At 33.4% G+C, this 17,433-nt stretch overlaps 1 long non-coding RNA gene across 1 annotated transcript in view; it reads right to left on the reverse strand.

Moving 5' to 3' along the window:
* Window positions 1–17,433, reverse strand: part of LOC134474113 (uncharacterized) — an 85,609-nt gene that overhangs the window by 43,457 nt on the left and 24,719 nt on the right. Inside the window, exon 2 of the long non-coding RNA XR_010044728.1 lies at window positions 14,856–15,019. This is a non-coding gene — a long non-coding RNA (uncharacterized LOC134474113). The remainder of the gene's footprint in view (window positions 1–14,855; window positions 15,020–17,433) is intronic.

The raw sequence follows: 17,433 nt of genomic DNA on the forward strand, positions 1-17,433 counted from the left end.
AAAATGTTCACATTTAGAATAATTGCTGTATTTTGAATGCAAGTATATAAATGTCACATGTTACAAGTTCAAATTATAACTGTAGTTCCTTCATTTTAATTCCATTTTTAAATGCAATATTCCCATAGTTTCTATGATAGGAAATGTGTGTATCTCTTTTACTATTTTCTTTCAAATCTCCCATTGTCTCCACAGCTCGGCAATTTACTCATGTACTGTAAAAATATTTATTAGGTTCCTGTTACGTGTTCGGCATGCACAGTGTATGTGGGATAACTTAATGAAGAAAACAGTCAAACCCTCTGTCCTGAAAGATTTTACATTATTTTAAGGGCAGAGAGGCATTAAAGAAGAAATATAATAAAGAAGTGTATGATACAGTTATGTTACAAGGTAATACATATCTGGAAAACAAAACAGTACAACAGAGTAAAAAGTGTTGAAAATATGTGTTTTTTTGTAGCGTGATGGAGAAAGTTGCAAACTTCATAAATAAATAGGATGAGAGAGGGGTTGAATCTTAAAAAGAAAATAGTTCCTTTCCCCAGCTTTGACAGTGATGATAATATCAGCAAAAAGATATCTGGTGTATAACAGATGTGGAACTGTAAAAAGCCCAAAGCAATGCTCTAAGACAGGAGTATATTTGAATTTTGGTAGTCCCACAGATGGAGCTGATATTAACTATTGAGGTCAGAGAAGCAAGTAGGATCAAAAGAGAGAAAGGCACCTAGATCTTTTAAGGAGTGTGGCTCTTCCTTTGAGATTTAAATAGGAAGTTACTAAAAGTTTTAAGTAAAGATGCTTAAAGTTTGAGTCACTAAGTAAATTTAGAGTCAATAGTCGCTGTTTGAATTTAGACTGCAATTCTGTAGTTGTTTTCAGAGTTACTGACACCCACCCCTTAGACTAGAATGAGAACAATGGCAAATTAAAATATGGAATCTATGCAATGAGAAAGTGTGAATAAAACATGTTGTGTAGGAAGATGAAAAGTTTGGGGTGGAATATTTCAAATGAAAAGATTTTTAATGTTATTTTTGTTGTCTTCTGATCTTTTGCTTATTCAGAGATTCTTCGATTAGTCTTCTTTGCATCATCTAGCAATTGGATCAATGTTTCACTTTTGCTTGCTATTTTCAAGGTGTAGTTGGTCTTTGAAGGTATTGTCTTCTACTTCTGAAATTCTATCCTCACTCTGATCTGTCCGGCTGCCCATACTTTCATTATTATTTTTAATCTTCTGAATTTCTGATTTCAAATACTTTCATGTTCACTAATACCTTGTTGAACTGGTCCTTCATATTTTGTATCATTTTGTTTATATCATCTAGCTTTCTTTTAGTGTTTATTAGAGCTCTTGCAGCTTTTTGGTTATTTTTTCCATTATATGTTGTTATATTTTCTCAAATCCCACTGAGCTCTCTTGGAGGTGTTTTGTACTCTCCTCTTTAGTGTTTTCCTTAATTCAGATACGTTTTATACAGTAAGTCACCAAGTTACAAATGAGCTCCATTCCAGAAGAATGTTTCCAAGTCATATTTGTTCTTGTATGATAGTGAGTCTTACATACCTTTGACAATAATATACAATTATATGGCTCTGCACTTCCTAGCAGTCCCCTCCAGGTCGCCACTGATTTTGGTCTTGTTTCTGGACATCCTGGCCTCTGATTGAGCACTGCTATTCCACTGTACAGGAAGCACACAGCAGCACAACTGTGATCATGTACGGCAGACATGTGAGCTATCTTCATGCATCTACAATTGTTCATAATGTAAGGTCTGTTTATAGCTGTAAAAATTTGCAAATTGAATGTTCATAGTGGGAGACTTACTATTCTGCCCCTCGATATCCCTGAATTTTCTTCAGGGCTTATCAAGGATGGGGAGGCATTTTGTTACCTTTATTTCTCATGCTTTATGTTTTTTTTTTTTTTTTTTTTTCATTTGGGTGTTTTGCTTTGTGCCCAAGTTTGTGAGTGCTTATCGCCTAAAGACTTAGTTGTTTTTCACTGATACTTTGGATGTGACTATTATTTTTTGCCATAACATCAAGATTTAACTACATTGGTTATTTGGGGGGAAAACATTGTAATTAACCCAACAATCATGCTCTCTGGAAATCTAGTACTTTTAAAGTCACAAAGGCTTTTGGAATGTTGGCTTACAGAGGAGTACTGACAGCTTTGTGACCCAGTTAATAGCAAGTTACACAGCCACAGTAGTATTGACCAAGACAAACTAGATATTAACATATCATAAGAACCTTACATATACTACTCTGATTCTTAGAGAAGAAATTATCCATTATGATGTAAACATTAGGCAATCCAGGTACAGACTACAACTAACATGTACTAAATATAACAACTATAACTCTGATGATAGTAACTTTACATAGCTATCAAGATTAACAAAGCTATATGTTTATACTATTAAAAATTTAGTGTTTGGAAATGGAGGCATGTAAAAAGAAAATTTTGAAACCTTGAAATCTTTGCTATGAGAAGGAGAAAAGAGAATTAGTACAAAGGATCTTATCAGGGATTAGAAGAATGTCTGCAGAATTGGGTAAAGATAGGACCAAAACCTGGTATGAGAGTAAAAATAAGAAAGAACTAATTAAGGGGAAGAAATTTAAAAGCGAAAAGAAGGATACATAATCAATAAAAGGAAAAAAAGAGGTTGGAATAGCGAAAGACAAAGAAAGATTACAAACATCTTAGCAAATCTGTGAAGAAGACAAGAGAAGAAAAGAAAGCAGAAAAAAAACAAGAACAAAGCAAAACAAAAATAAAACAATGTTCACACAAACAAACAAAAAAAAATAAACAAACTAGCAGAAAAATTAATGAAAATTTGGGGATGGGACAGAGAAATGTCTCTGTGATTTCAATCCTGTGGTTATCTTCTCAGGTGTAGTTGTCAGGCAGTGCTCAGTTCAAGGAATACTGCTCTCACTGGTGGACAGCAGAGGCTGGCCGAAGGCAGGTCGTGTCCTGGATCACCACCAGCCAGCCAGCAGAAGGTTTATGCTGGCATGGCCTCTGGAACTTTCGACTCCATGGAAATTCAGGCTAAACCTGCCACTGGTCGCAGATGTGGTGAATTGAGTCTTTTAACCTATAGCACTTCCGGTGTGTCTTGCCAACCTGACCACAGCTTCCTGACCATGGACTTTTGTGGTGGTTTCTACCCAGTCACCATGAGACTTTACCAGCAGGAGCCCTGAGAAGACACACCCTACAGTTATTCTTAGATTCAGATTTAGTTGTCTCCTTCCTAGAATGGCATCTGACGAAGAGGATATGGCAGAAGCTCGGATGGGCTCGCCTTCTAGCTAAAATGGCATCTGACGAAGAGGATATCGCAGAAGCTCAGATAGGCTAACCTTCTAGCTTTGGTAGCACGCAGCATGCACAGTTGCACTCTACTCGTGCATTTCTTGCAGAAGGCCTCTCGAGTCCCCTGTGTTCAGTGAGTCTCTGTAGATTCTGTCTTCCTTTCTCAGTAGTCAAGAGCCATGGCGAAAGTGACTGTCCCTTCCTTTTTCTGTGTTGTGTTCTGTGTATTTAGTTTCTCAGTAGGATTCATAGTCCCCATCAGATCCTTCCTGAGTGCTGGGGATCAAATTCCAGCCTTCTTTTCTTTCTCAATTTGTTATTTTCTAGTGTTTGGATTCCAAGTTTTGGAGAGACTAATTTGCTGCTGCTTAGCACTCCACCATCTTTCTGGTAGTCTCTTAAGAAATGGGATCATGGCAAATGAAAAATATCTGCCAAACTTTTTCCCTAACAGAGATAAGAGACAACATAAAGAATGAAAAATAAAAGTCAGCTATTCTTCAAAGGACTAATGTGTAGAATACATAAAGAACTAAAAAAAAATCACATCACCTCAAAATTTAAAAGCCCAATGAAAAATAGACACTTAATAAGACACTTTTCCAAATATATACATTAAAAATGTTAATTAATAAGACATTTTAATAAGACACTTTTCCAAATATATACATTAAAAAATTTTCAGCATCACTTTCTATTAAAGAAATGCAAATTAAAAAAACTCTGAGATACCTTCTTATTCCAGAAAGAGAGCTACCATAAAAATAACCAACCAATAACAAATGCCTGCACTGCATGGAGAGAAAGGAACCCTCATACATTACTGGTAGGACTGCAAATTGATACAACTACTATGGAAATCAGTATAGCAATTCTTCAAATAGTTGTAAGTGGAAATTCTATTTGACTCACCTCTTTGCCTTCTAGATATCATCCCAAAATAGTTAAAGACATCATACCACAGTGATTCTAGCAGTACAATTTAAAATAGCTAAACCTTGGAAATAGCCTGTATGACCATCAAAAATGAATGGATAAAAAAGTGATGTTTATACACAATGAAGTACTACTCTGTCATAAAAAAGATAAATTTAAGTAATTTGCAGGATAATGTATGCACCTTGTGACACTAATATTAAGAAACTCAGACACACAGTTTTAATATCACAAGGCGTTTCTTGTGCATATATATATATATATATATATATATATATATATATCCAAATAAGATACAGATAATATTTTAAAAGAGAAATAAAAAAAATTGGAAAGTATTGTCATGCAGTGTAAACAATGTATTTTTAAAATGTATCTAAAAGTGTATTTTGACAGTATAGTTGTCTTAAATATTTTATGTTCTTTGTTTATGTTTATGTTCTTAGTTTATGTTCTTTGACCTGTTGGTCTCTCTTTCAATCCTTATATGATAATTAACTTTATCAGATTTTATAAGATAAATAAATGAAAGTGATGCTAGAAAAATAAAAGGGAGTAGATGTTGGGGACCAAAACCTCACAATGGCTAGTTTTATATACAAAGTTCTCCAAAGAGAGGAACAAACTTCATGGGAAAATTTTATTCATCTTTCTATAGTGACAGTAATCTACAGACCATATCATGTATGTTTGTCTCCTGGCATATGCAGTAAGACGTAGTGGGTTGCTTTGGAACAGAGGATTGGGATTATTGGTCTCACATTTTTGAGATTTTCCATCATCTTATTAGGGGAGGGCCATCCTCTTCCACCTACTAAGACTAAGACTAAGACTAAAACTAAGACTAACACAAATCTAAGACTGAGACCTCTAAGACTAAGACAAAGCCACTCCATGGCAAGTTCCTCATTGCTTCTGAGTTATCCAAAAAACCCTTCCTCAATCAATAAATGCTCAAGTTCTGGATGCCTCATAGTCTTGTTCCTCATGAACAACTGATCATCTCAGATACCCATTTCACTGCTGTACCACCATTTTGTCTCTTTTCTGTCTTTCTTTCTTCTTTTTTTCTTTCTTTCTTTTTTTCTTTCTCTTTTCTCCTTCCTTCCTTCTTTCCTATCATGTGTCTTAACATCTGGCAGGAGATTGGAGCCCACTGCAAAGATCTTTTGTGAAGGAAAGGTGGGAAGGGAATTTAAACATGTGTTATGTGTGTTATGTATTTGTATATGTGTATGTATGCATGCTGTTGGGAGCCAGCCTTTCTCCTAATTTTATAAACAAGCATATGGCAAAGGATAAAATAAGAGACAATGAAATGTGATTTATGGGGCTCAGGAAGACCAGAGCTCTCATGGCTAAGACAAAGACTTCTCTGAACTCATCAGTATTTATTGGGTTTTTGGCATATTAGAGTGGTGTCCAGATATACAGGAAACATCTGATGTAAGAGTTTCAAAAGTTAGCAAGGCCTTGAGAGATGCAACAAAGACATTCCAAGCAGTAAATCTTTGCTTACTGAGAGAAGTGCTTGATCCCTAGAGTTGGCACTATTCCTTTTGAAAACCTGAGAAAGAGTTAGCACTGGCAGCTACAGCATTATTTTGCCTTCAGATATGAAACCTTTTCACAGACCACTGTAGGTTTCTACTGTGACTGTTGACATGGAGAGTTCTATTTTCTGCACACCAGCTGTTGTCTCTTTGGGCAAAACAACCTAGACGTGGGACTCAATCATAAGTTAATACAAAAGGTCAACTGGTTAGTTCTAAAGCCTGCTCAGTGCTGCTTCAAAGTGGTCTCTGTTACGATCCTCTACAGACCATATAATCATGACCACAGACATGAACTGATAAAAATTTAAAAAAGAAGAAACAATGTGAACTTAGGAATGTCAGTTTGTTCAAATCCTTAAAAGATGCATTCTTTTGATTTTTGTAGGAATGAAAAATATTTTTTTAAATAGTGAAAAGAAAGAACTGATAATTTAGCTGTGCTTTTAAATACGCAGTTACTTCATTAGAAAAAATGAGAAGAGGTGCTAATAATACTTTAAAATGGAAAATAAGATAAATATTGTTGTGTGTACTGCAATATTCAGATGTTAAGAAGGAAGCATGTGTAATGTATCACATTTCTTCTATTTAAAATATTTCTATCTTATTCTAGAAAATAATGTTGATGTCTGAGACAATTTAAAATAGCTTAATAATTTCAAATGGTATTAAAATTAATGTTATTTCAAATATAATTTTCTTAGAATTACTTCATTTTACGATGTATCCCTATAATCTATGGTTCAAGGGAACGAGTCAATTGTAATCAGGTAAAGATATATGATTATAAACTTAGGCTTGTCTGCATTCTTAGTAAAAACTTAAAACATGTTCAAATCTGTTATGCAGATTGAAAGCAATAGTAATTATCCATCTCAGTGTCAATAAATCCAAAATCTCGTAAGTGGTTTAGAAAATAAAAATAGGTAAAGATTGTCAGATTGATATCTGCATTCCAAACATATGAAATTTATTTTTACATGTTTTGTTGAAATAAAATTCCCCCAACAAAAAAACTACAGATTGTGAATACATAACTCAATACATTTTGTCAACTATATTCTTAAACAACATCCAAATCCAGATGTAGAAGTTTTCTATCCCGTGGAAGAGCTCACTGATGCATAGCTATCATTGGTAAATCATTTCTGGTTTTTACAATATATTAATTTTGTTAGTTTTGAGTTCATGCAAAAGAACATATACTATTTTCATATTATTTTAATCATTCTAATTATTTTTGACTGTGCTTTTTGAGAATCTTGTTGCTAAAACCCACTGTTTCATTTTAAAAAAAGAGTTCTATTTTATGAGTATAACATAATTTTTATCATTTTTTTCTACAGATGTTCATTAGGGTTATTAATTGGTCTTGATAGTTGTCAACAGAGGTGCTATAAATATTTGCATGCAGTTTAATCTGGAATAATTTTATGTACTATGACAATATAATTGCTTGATCATATATTAAGTATATTTTTAACTTTTTTTAAAAAATGCCATATCATATTGCAAGATCTTATATGAATTTTATTTCCATGATCACATGAGAATCCAAAGTGTTTCACACAGTATTTTTACTCTAAAATTACTTTAGTCTCTAACATTTTAGATATCACAGTGGAAAGGAGCGGGTTCTCACTGTAACTTTACTTTTCATGTCTTTGATGAATGAATATGCTGAATGTCTTTCATCTTCCTACTTGCCATTCCCACATCTCATTTGGTGAGTTTTGTAGTCAGGTTTCTGGAGCTGTGTTCCTTAGCTTTTGGGTCTTTCTTATCCAAAATCAGCACCATGCTCCCATATGTTATCTGTTACATAGCTTGATTTTGGGGCCAAAAAATTTCTTCTTCTCTCTTCTCAGGGGTCTTATGACTACATTTACTGCTTATTTAGATAGTGTCCTCGTCCTCACATTCTTAACTGCATCTGTATGACTCTTTTTCCATGTAAAGCAACATTATTGGATTACAAAAATTAGGGCCTTAATGTATCTTACATTTCACTCTACCTCACTCCAATATTTAAAAATATCACTATAAATGTCTGACATAGGTTCTTACTCTAATCTATAATTCAGTCAAGTCTGTATAATTCTGTCCCTGACTTCTGAGTACATTAGACCCATGGATTACAGCTCAGGCTTCCTTTATTCTGGGACTTCAGATGTGTTACTCTTACTGAACTGAATGCTTTCTCTTAGATTTTTTTCTCCTGGGCTCTCTGCTTCACTTTCTATGATTTCTTTCACTATGTTGCATTATAAAAAACTTCCATAAATGACACGGTATAATAATATATTTCCATTTCCTATATATCCCTGGTCTGATTTATCTTTCATCCACAGAATGAATATAATTATTTAAACAGGGTCTCACTATTGTTGAGGCTGGTTCTGAACTCACTGTGTAGCCCACGCAGGCATCGAACTCACAGCAACTCTCCTGCTTCAGCTTCTTAGGTACTAGGATTGCAAGCCTGGTCCACTTTGTCTGGCCTTAATAAAAATATTTTTGTCTGTCATGGTGAGACTATTAGCTCTTTGTAGGCAAAAATAATGTTTTTCTTCTACTATATCTTCAACTTATTGAGTCACTAAATTTAAGTCCACAACTTCTGTAACTGCAGTGTACATTTCCTTATTCAACATTATTATGTATTCATAAAGGTGTATGAAAAACATGAAAAAAGGTAATCTTGTTTCTATATTATTTCCCCCCAAGAATTAACTCCTAAACAACAATGTGTCATGAAAAATAATCCAGAGGTTTAATCAGTTTTATTGTAATCACTATTTTGTTACTATACTAGTATATTTATTTGAAAACAGTATTTTAATTTATAGAATCAAAACTTTATATTTTATTTACTGTTTGATCTTCTTGTAAATATTCTAAGAAAATCTCTTTAGATTTTTATCTAACTTTTTCAACTAAACACTGATAATAAAACTCTTATCGTATTGGACAGGAGATGCAAGTGTTGTTGGTTTATAAATTGTAATTCCCAATTCTAATATTTTTATCAAATAAGCAAGTCATATTGCTACTTAACATTTCTAATGGGTATATGTTTATTTACTTGTTCAAAAAGTATCTGATTCAAAGACTAATTTCATAACTTTCAGATATTTTGGAGAAAGAGAGAGAATAAAATAGCAAAATCTGCATTTGAAATATCTCTGAGACTCTACCAGAAATGGTAGTAATCAATATTATTTGAATACATAGATACTTTGAGCACATTACTTTGCTTTGCATATATAATACTTTAATGCCCTAATCAGGTATGACAGTCAAATAATTGAAATTTACATATATTAATTTATTCATTCAAATTCACAACGAGAATTATAGACAATTACTGAACAATTCTTTAACCCACAGCTTACACTTTTTGTATAATTATTAGAATGATTTTCTGGTAAAGAAATATTGTAGCTTAAATATTTCATTAAAGTAATAACACATCCATATATATTTGCTTCTGCAGCACTCAGAGGCTACCTTGAATATTAAAAATTATGATCTTCCTGCAGTTTTCCAAAAACCTTATCATATTGAAACAGGCACTAACTCAGACTCACTATGCTTTTTCATTGGGTCTCTTTTGCATGTTACAGTTATTGCTCCTTTTCCCTCTCATTTCAATCCTCTTGCCTCCAACTTCTGTAAAATTCTTTGCAAATGCACAATTTTATGGATGCATTCATCAATGTGTCTGCACATGTCTCTGTGTGTATGCGAGCATGTATGCATGTTCTATAAACCATGTCTGAACCAAGTTAAGTGAAAACTACATATTAACAGTCTTCTAAATAAACAAACTGATGATTATGTATTACTGAGAACTCAGGTGAAATACAGAATCAAGTGAACTGGATTGAGTACGTGTTAGTCTCAGAAAACTTGTGTTCCAAATATTTTGTTCCTTCTCCTTCCCTGTTTTTTTCTTCTGTGTTCTCTTCTCTGTGCCCTGCGTCTTCATCCTCTGTCTTCCTCTTCCTATTCTTAAAGCTCTGTAGACCACCTTTCCCAAAAGACATGTTTAAAACTACATCCAGAGAAGACGAGTGATCTTAAAAATCAATCAATGGCAAATATTTCTTAATAGTAGGTATTCTTTAAAAAATAAGTTGGAATTATAGGTAGTTTTCCTCTGTTTTAAAACCTTCGCTCCAGAAAGATACATTATGATGAGCTCCATGGCAGTTTTCAGTTACAACAAGAAAAATATGTATCAATTATTATTATTAATCAATGTCTTTTATTATTATTATTCTTTTTTGTTTTAGTAAAGTTTGTTTGAATAATTATTATTTAACTTGTATAAATAAAAATATAGGTAATGTAAATAGTTCCAAAGAAATTTCTCGAACAATTCCATAAATTCAATTATTTGTTTTTCAGTACAGGTTTAGGTATTGCAATAGCAAAACACTAAATGCAAAACTTAATGTAGTTTAGTAAATAGAAAGCATTAAAGTATAATTTTTATTTTTACAAAATTTTGGAAATAATGTAGTATGAAATTGCTTTACTAGAATTATTGATTTTTTAAAAATATTGTTACTTAAGATTTCCGTAGAGACCTATAGTCAAGAAGAATTGTTTTCCCCTCTCAGGGTTCTCTAGAATATATAGACTTCTATGGAAAAATCTACCTAAATTAACACATACGCCACATTTTCTGTCTATTTTTTATGTGACTTGAGAGATACAAAGATATAAACACTCTATTGGATGTAAGTTTCTAGAGCAACATTTGTGGAGAATACTATTTTTTTTTTCTTTTTGAAATAGCAGAAATAAAACAAAGAGCTGAAACTAGTTTCCGGAGACTCTATCTCATATAAAATGATGTATTTAACACTAGGACAGGTTATAAGTTCTGATGTACTTCAGCAACTTTTTTATAAACCTGTAAAGAATATTCCTAGGATTGTATTTTAACATAGAGATCTTATATATTTATACAATAATAAAAAACAGTAAACTGAAAATAACAGAATTACCCAGTAGTCTAAACTTCCATAGGTTTCAAACTATTTAGTTTGAAGAAAGTGCATCTAGACCAAGGAAATATGGTGCATTTGTTTACCAAAATCATCTCATGCTGCCTATGTTTATCACAAAGGTAACTATAACATCTATTGTACTATACATTAGTTAATGATGAGCAGTTGAGAAAAGTGTGAACTGCGAGTTAATTAGTCTTAAAATATATTAATATAAGTTTTTGCAGTGTTAAACCTAATGTACCACCTCAGTGGAAATGTGATCCATAAATTTGCACAGAATATACTTAAGTGTAATCTTTATATTGTTACCTACAAAATGATTATCTTACATTATATTTCTCTTTTAAGTTGCAATAGCAGTAGAAAAAAAAAGTATTTCTGGTTGTAAAGATATAAGAAATAAAAAAATTAAAAATGATAAAAATGATAGATTGTGTTACACCTTTCCCTCCACCATGGCCCAACATACAAAGGAAGAAGATATTCTTGAAAGTTTGCTAGTGCAATAGAAAAGTAAAAGTACAAAAACAAAACAAAACAAAACACAAGTTTATTAAGATGAGCACGTGGGAAGGAGCACACAACCCATGGAGGCTTCACTGTCTCCTTTAAGCAGAATATGGAGGGTATGGGAAATATGTAACCTTTGAGCAAGGGTGGTGCTAGGGCGGGCATTGATGATGAGTTAGGAGCTGATTGAAATTTTCTTTACAGGAAAACAGGAAGGAGAGTTGCAGTTAAGGCTGAGGAAGAAGCAGGAAGTGGTAAGCATTTCCACGTTGGCCTTCCGCCGCCACCATAATCATACAGTAATTTATTCTAGGGAAAAACTCTTTCAATTCTCATCTTGGAATTGAGAATTTAAACAAAGAAAACTCCAGATTCTGAAATCGAAAGGCCTCAAATATTGTTATTAACTAGCTTTCTAATTTTCCTTGTCCCTGCCTTCTGTAACACAAATTTTTACTCAGAGTAGGAAGTAGTTCCTAACAGTCTATGAGGAGGAGAACCATCAATTGGCTTCTCCTCACTCTGTTGAAACTCAATAAACCTCTGAATATCAAAGGATGTGAACAAACACAGAACTTCATCTTCTACAATTCTTCTGAACTCTCCTTGTAAAATAGTGTATAAAATCCTTCAAAATCTTCAGGCTTTTGGAATATGGTTTAGATTCTCTAATTTAGTTAGGTTCACCAACAAAAATAAACTCTTTTTTTTTTTTTTTGCTCTCTATGATAAACTGAGAGCTGAGCTTTTATTCCAACCTTGCACCCAATTCCTAGCTTTTTAGCAATTGACTTTAACTCTATCTACATGTAATGAGGTGACATCTGAGCTAGGTATTGTTATTTCTTCTGTTCACTTCTCTGTATTAGGGGGCTTTGATGCTATTTTCTTCTAAGAGGACCTATTCTTTTTCCCTTATTTCATCTCTCTAACATATGGCCATAGAAATATAGTGCAGGAATACAAGAAAGATAAGTAGAATTACTATAGACATGAATAATTATTCAGTCATTCAAGTATGAATGATGTGATTTCTAAAATTAAGCAAAGAAAACACAGACTGTCTTCTTGGAAGATATGCGAGCCTACAAAAGGAAATTCTCCAACACATTGGACAAGAAGATTTAGAGCAGACATTAAGAGCAAGTTCCCTATCCTTCATGTTCTCCTGAACTGTTCATTTGTAAATCATCACATTTTCAGAGACAGACATGTAATTTTAACTAAGAAATGTTAAAAAGGCCTGACCAAAGGGGTAATTCTTCGTGTAATCATTATTTTGTCATGTGATATAATTATAACTTTAACAGAATTATACCTAATCTACATTAATCTGTAGAGCACCTTAAAATTCAGAGATTCTTTAGGAGTTTTGAATTTCCCAATCATGAAGGGAAGTCAATTTTATACTCTCTTATAAAAGAAAATATGCCAATCTTGAAATGCTATCACCATCTTAGTCCTTTGTCTTCAAGCAGTTTGTGGATTATAAATAAAAATAAACCACATTAAAAATATGTCATATAATTTGAAAGATATGACTCACATTAGTAAACATGTACTAAGGTCAGAAGTAGACCCGTGTATTCTGGTTTACCTGGGAAAGTTTCATTTTATATCTGTGGTCCTTTTTTGTAACTAACACCCTCTTTCATTCCCCAAAGCATCATGGTTTAGGTGATGAATTATACAGATGATCTCTGCCTATACTTCTTTAAACAGGTGCTCCCTGCTTCTGATTTCTCTTCTTTTGTTTTATCTTTCTTTAGGAATAAATTATCTTTCCTTATTTTGTCTCTTCTCAGGCCATTTTTCTCAAAAATATACAGGATACATAGGAATACTGTAATTGGAATAAATTCACTTTTTTATTTTTTGAACTACTGAATAGTTCAATCAGTGTTCTTGAGCTTAAAAAGCAGCAAACAACAGTGAGTTGAGGAGGACAACACTGTATAAAACTAATTAATGTAAATTTGATTTAATACAAAAAATAAGAATAGACATGCATTACAGATATGCATGCAAAGGGCAAAGACAGAAATACAATCTGAACATATATATTCTAGAGAGTGCTGAAAAATATCAGTATGTATGCTAACTCTAAAAATATTTTCTTTTTCCTCATATTAAGAAAGCTCTTTGGAATAAACAACTTAAAAGCACAGCTTGAAATGGACCAATTGTGAGCAACATAGTGGCAAACTTATGCTGCACGCACAACTGTGAATAGGCTTCCAGACAGCTAAAATGTGTCATTTAGAAGGAATGTGTCTCATTTATCCATTGTTTAGAATGATTGAAATACATTGCTCTCACCCAGCTCCTTGGCAAGTGTTTCAATTAAGTGGGCACAAAATTTATCCTAGTGCAGTGTTCTATTATTCTGCTCTATAGTATATAATTGCATTTGACTTTGGGCTTGTAGAGGCCTTTCATTGTCAGAAAAATAAAATAACACATCTCTTTTAAGGTAATAACCCTAAGTTTTCTCAGCAGAAATTCATGTTTGGTAAAAAGCCACTGATGCTGGAAGCATAGGCCATTTATTTCCATCAGTGCATTAGAAAATACTGGAAAATTTTAAAAAAATGAGCAAAAGACCTGAATACACATTTCCCAAAAGAAGATATATGAATGACCAACAAATATTTGAAAAAAACCCTCACCATCACCGATCATCACGGAAATACAAATCAGAAGCACAATGAGATTCTACCTCACAACTATCAGAATAGCAGTTATAAAAAATACTCTTGGAAAGAGCATAGGGAAAAGTGACCTTTGCACATTTTTGGTGAACATGGCAATTAGCACAGTTATAATGCAAAATAATGTGAGGTTCCTCAAAAACTGAAATACAAAATTACCACAGGATTCTGCAGTCCCTCTTCTGGGCATACAGTAGCCTGACTTTCTTTGGAGAATTAATTTCTGGAACTCTGTGGATAACGAAATCTGCAGATGTTTAATTCCTTTATATAAAATGGAATTGAATTTGCATATAACCTACATACTTTCTATCATCTTCTTTAAATCATCTCTAGGTTACTTATAAAGCTTAATATTATGCAATCGGTATGCAAATAGTTGTTAACCCATATGGTTTAAGGAATATTGACAAGACACTATTTCAGTACAGATGCAATTTTTTTCTAAGTAGTTGTGATCTTCACTGAACATGTAAGTACAAAATACAGAGATACTGATGATCAAACATACATCCAAAAGAAATAGTCAGTATCCCAAGAGATATCTGTAATCTCCTGTTTATTATAGAACTACCACAGTAGTGTGATATGGAGTCATCTATGTGTCAATCGATGAGTGAATGGATAAAGAAAATATGGCATAGATAGTCCATGGAATGTTACCGTCTTTAAAATGATGAAAGCTGACATTCAAGACAATACAGAAGAACACAAATACAGTATGATAAATGAAATTAACCAAGCACAACTCCACAAATGCAGTCTTACTCACATGGTGTCTTAGTAAATTTTTCATTACTGACCAGGTACCAAAAGTCAAAGTAGGAAAGGTCGCCGTAGGTCACAATTTGTAGAAGCTTCAGCTCACAGTTGGCTGGTCACAAGGAAGGATGGTGTGGCAGATGGGAAGAGGAGAAACAGTTCATGGTGGCCAGGCTGGAGACAGAAAGCAGCAAGAGCAGAAACAGCAAAAAATGAGACAAAAGTCTTTTTTTTATCCCACCTGGGTTACTTGCCTTCTGTTTGGTGCCACCCACACCCAGAGTGGGCATTTGCATTACCCACATCCACAACTACTAACTACTGGATTAATTTAACTACTGGATTAATTTAGTAATCATGCATCTTTCAATCTAGGAGCAGCATATTCCCAGCATTGCACAGTTGAACTGCAGCATCATGTAACCTGGAGGCAGTCATGCTTTGGGGGGACACAAGCCTTAACGCATGTGGAATCGACAGGAGCCAGCCCGGCAGAAGTAGAATGTAGAGCAAAGAGTGAGGAACATGAGTGAGGGAGGGCTGGAGAAGGTTTTTCAACCAGTACAGTGGTACCAAACACCCAACAACAAACACTAAAGATTACCTAGAAGAGAGGCTTTGGAATGCATTTGCTGAAGAGGAATGTTGAATGTTTAAAGTGATGTATGTGCTAATTACACTGATTTGATAACTATCAAATGTTATTGTATCATATCACATCACTCTATAAGTATGTGCAATTATGGCATGTGCCTCAAAATGAAACTTCTAGTAAGATTTTGAACATGTGTTATTGTGTATTCTAAAGCAGAAAAATAGTACAAAACATGAAAGCATGAAGATATCTTAGAAGTTATGTTCATATACTGGACATAAATCAAGGGTGAACTAAACACTCATGTGTCATGCTTGTGTTGAAGTTAATGACATTTAAAGGAAACAAAGTGCTGCATTGATTTTACTCTTCAGTGTACAACAGGAATATTCTGATGTGCTTTGTTATACAGGAAACTGTTACATTAAATTATAGTCTTTATTCCTCACTAGATGTTTTTATATGATTCTAATGTCTTTAACCTCGCTAATCTCTCTCAATTTTTTGAAGTAGGGGAGTAGAGTGTTGGAATTGTGCTTAGAAAAACATTAGAAATTCTCTTTCTGATCCCTTACACACACACACACACGCGCGCACACACAAGCATGCATGCATGCACACACAGGAACAAAGAAAATGAAGGGAAGATCTTGTAATCTTCTCTCTACTAAGTAGTGACTCATAGTGAGGTAGCCCAAGCAGCTCAGTTCTAAAGAAAAGAAAACCTAACTCATTTTTTTAGCTTTGTGAATAAACTGATTGCATAATCAACCTAATCAAATACTTTCCAGATCTTTACTCTTACATATTAAAAAGTTTTTTATAAACATCTAAATCTTTAATGTTTGATTTTAGGAATAATTTAATTTGAAAAAAAAAACATACTCAAATACTTTCACTAGATACAAAGCATCTTGTAAGTTTTTATACATGGTATGTTCCATGTAAAATTATTTGCAGAAAAGTACTATGATCAATAAAAGATTTACTTTCTGCAAAGTGCAGTTTTGAATTTTTGAATGTGATGTTTTTCAAGAACCACATATAATATTTTGAATCAAATATTTTTACACTACCATGCATATTAGAAATGATGGTCTTTCAGTTACTACCTAACTGAAGCCTTATAAGTAATGCAGACTCCTGATCTAGCAGAGCTGACTCAACAAGAAAGCCCCAAATCCAGGCCTCACTTTAAAAAGCATATTACCAGCAGAATTTGCTGAGCTTTTCTGTAGCAAAAATGATACCATCAATAATTTATTTTCTAGATATATCTTTTTGTATTTCATAATGTACACTAAAAGTCTTATCATTAACTTCCAGTTTTTATGACCGCTAATAGGGACATGACTGTGTTCTCTGGAACAGAAATTACTCTGTCCCAGAATGGACAAATCTTCTATTTTTTAAAGAATAAAACAAAATTTTAGAAAATTTGTACGTTGGCCAAGGTAAAATATCACAGACTAAAGAGTCAGCATGAGAACTCATTTTTCCATGGTTTTATGTGGGCTGCTAGTTAAGTTCTGAGTCCACTCACTACTCACAAGACATCTATTTGATCTCCTTTCCATTTCTTTTTTTAATTTTCTTTTTCTACTTTCTATAATGAAAATCTTTTGGAGATATAAACTACTGATAAACCATAGAAATTTCCAGTTCTTTAATATTTTCTGTGTCTCATACTGGGAATTTTATTTTATAGTGTTTCCGATACAATGTAAGAGTCTGTTTCTCCTACATTTGGGCTGGGATTTGGACTGGGATTTGGACTGGGATTGTGATTTGTTTTGGCCACTAAATTTGGCAAAAATATTGTCATTCTGTTTCCTAGGATTCAAAAAGATTCACATACTTCTCAGTTCCGTGGAGTGAAGGGCTGCCATGAGGATACAGTGGAACAAATGTATAGGCCTTAGTATGGTTTCTAAACATAGACCAAGCAAAAGCAGCAAACGTGTCCATCTGACTCACAAAAGATTAAAAGGTA

Source organism: Cavia porcellus, unplaced genomic scaffold (genome assembly GCF_034190915.1).
Source record: "Cavia porcellus strain 051 isolate PalLab524CR breed Dunkin Hartley unplaced genomic scaffold, mCavPor4.1 scaffold_30, whole genome shotgun sequence".
Classification (NCBI taxonomy): Eukaryota; Metazoa; Chordata; class Mammalia; order Rodentia; family Caviidae; genus Cavia; species Cavia porcellus.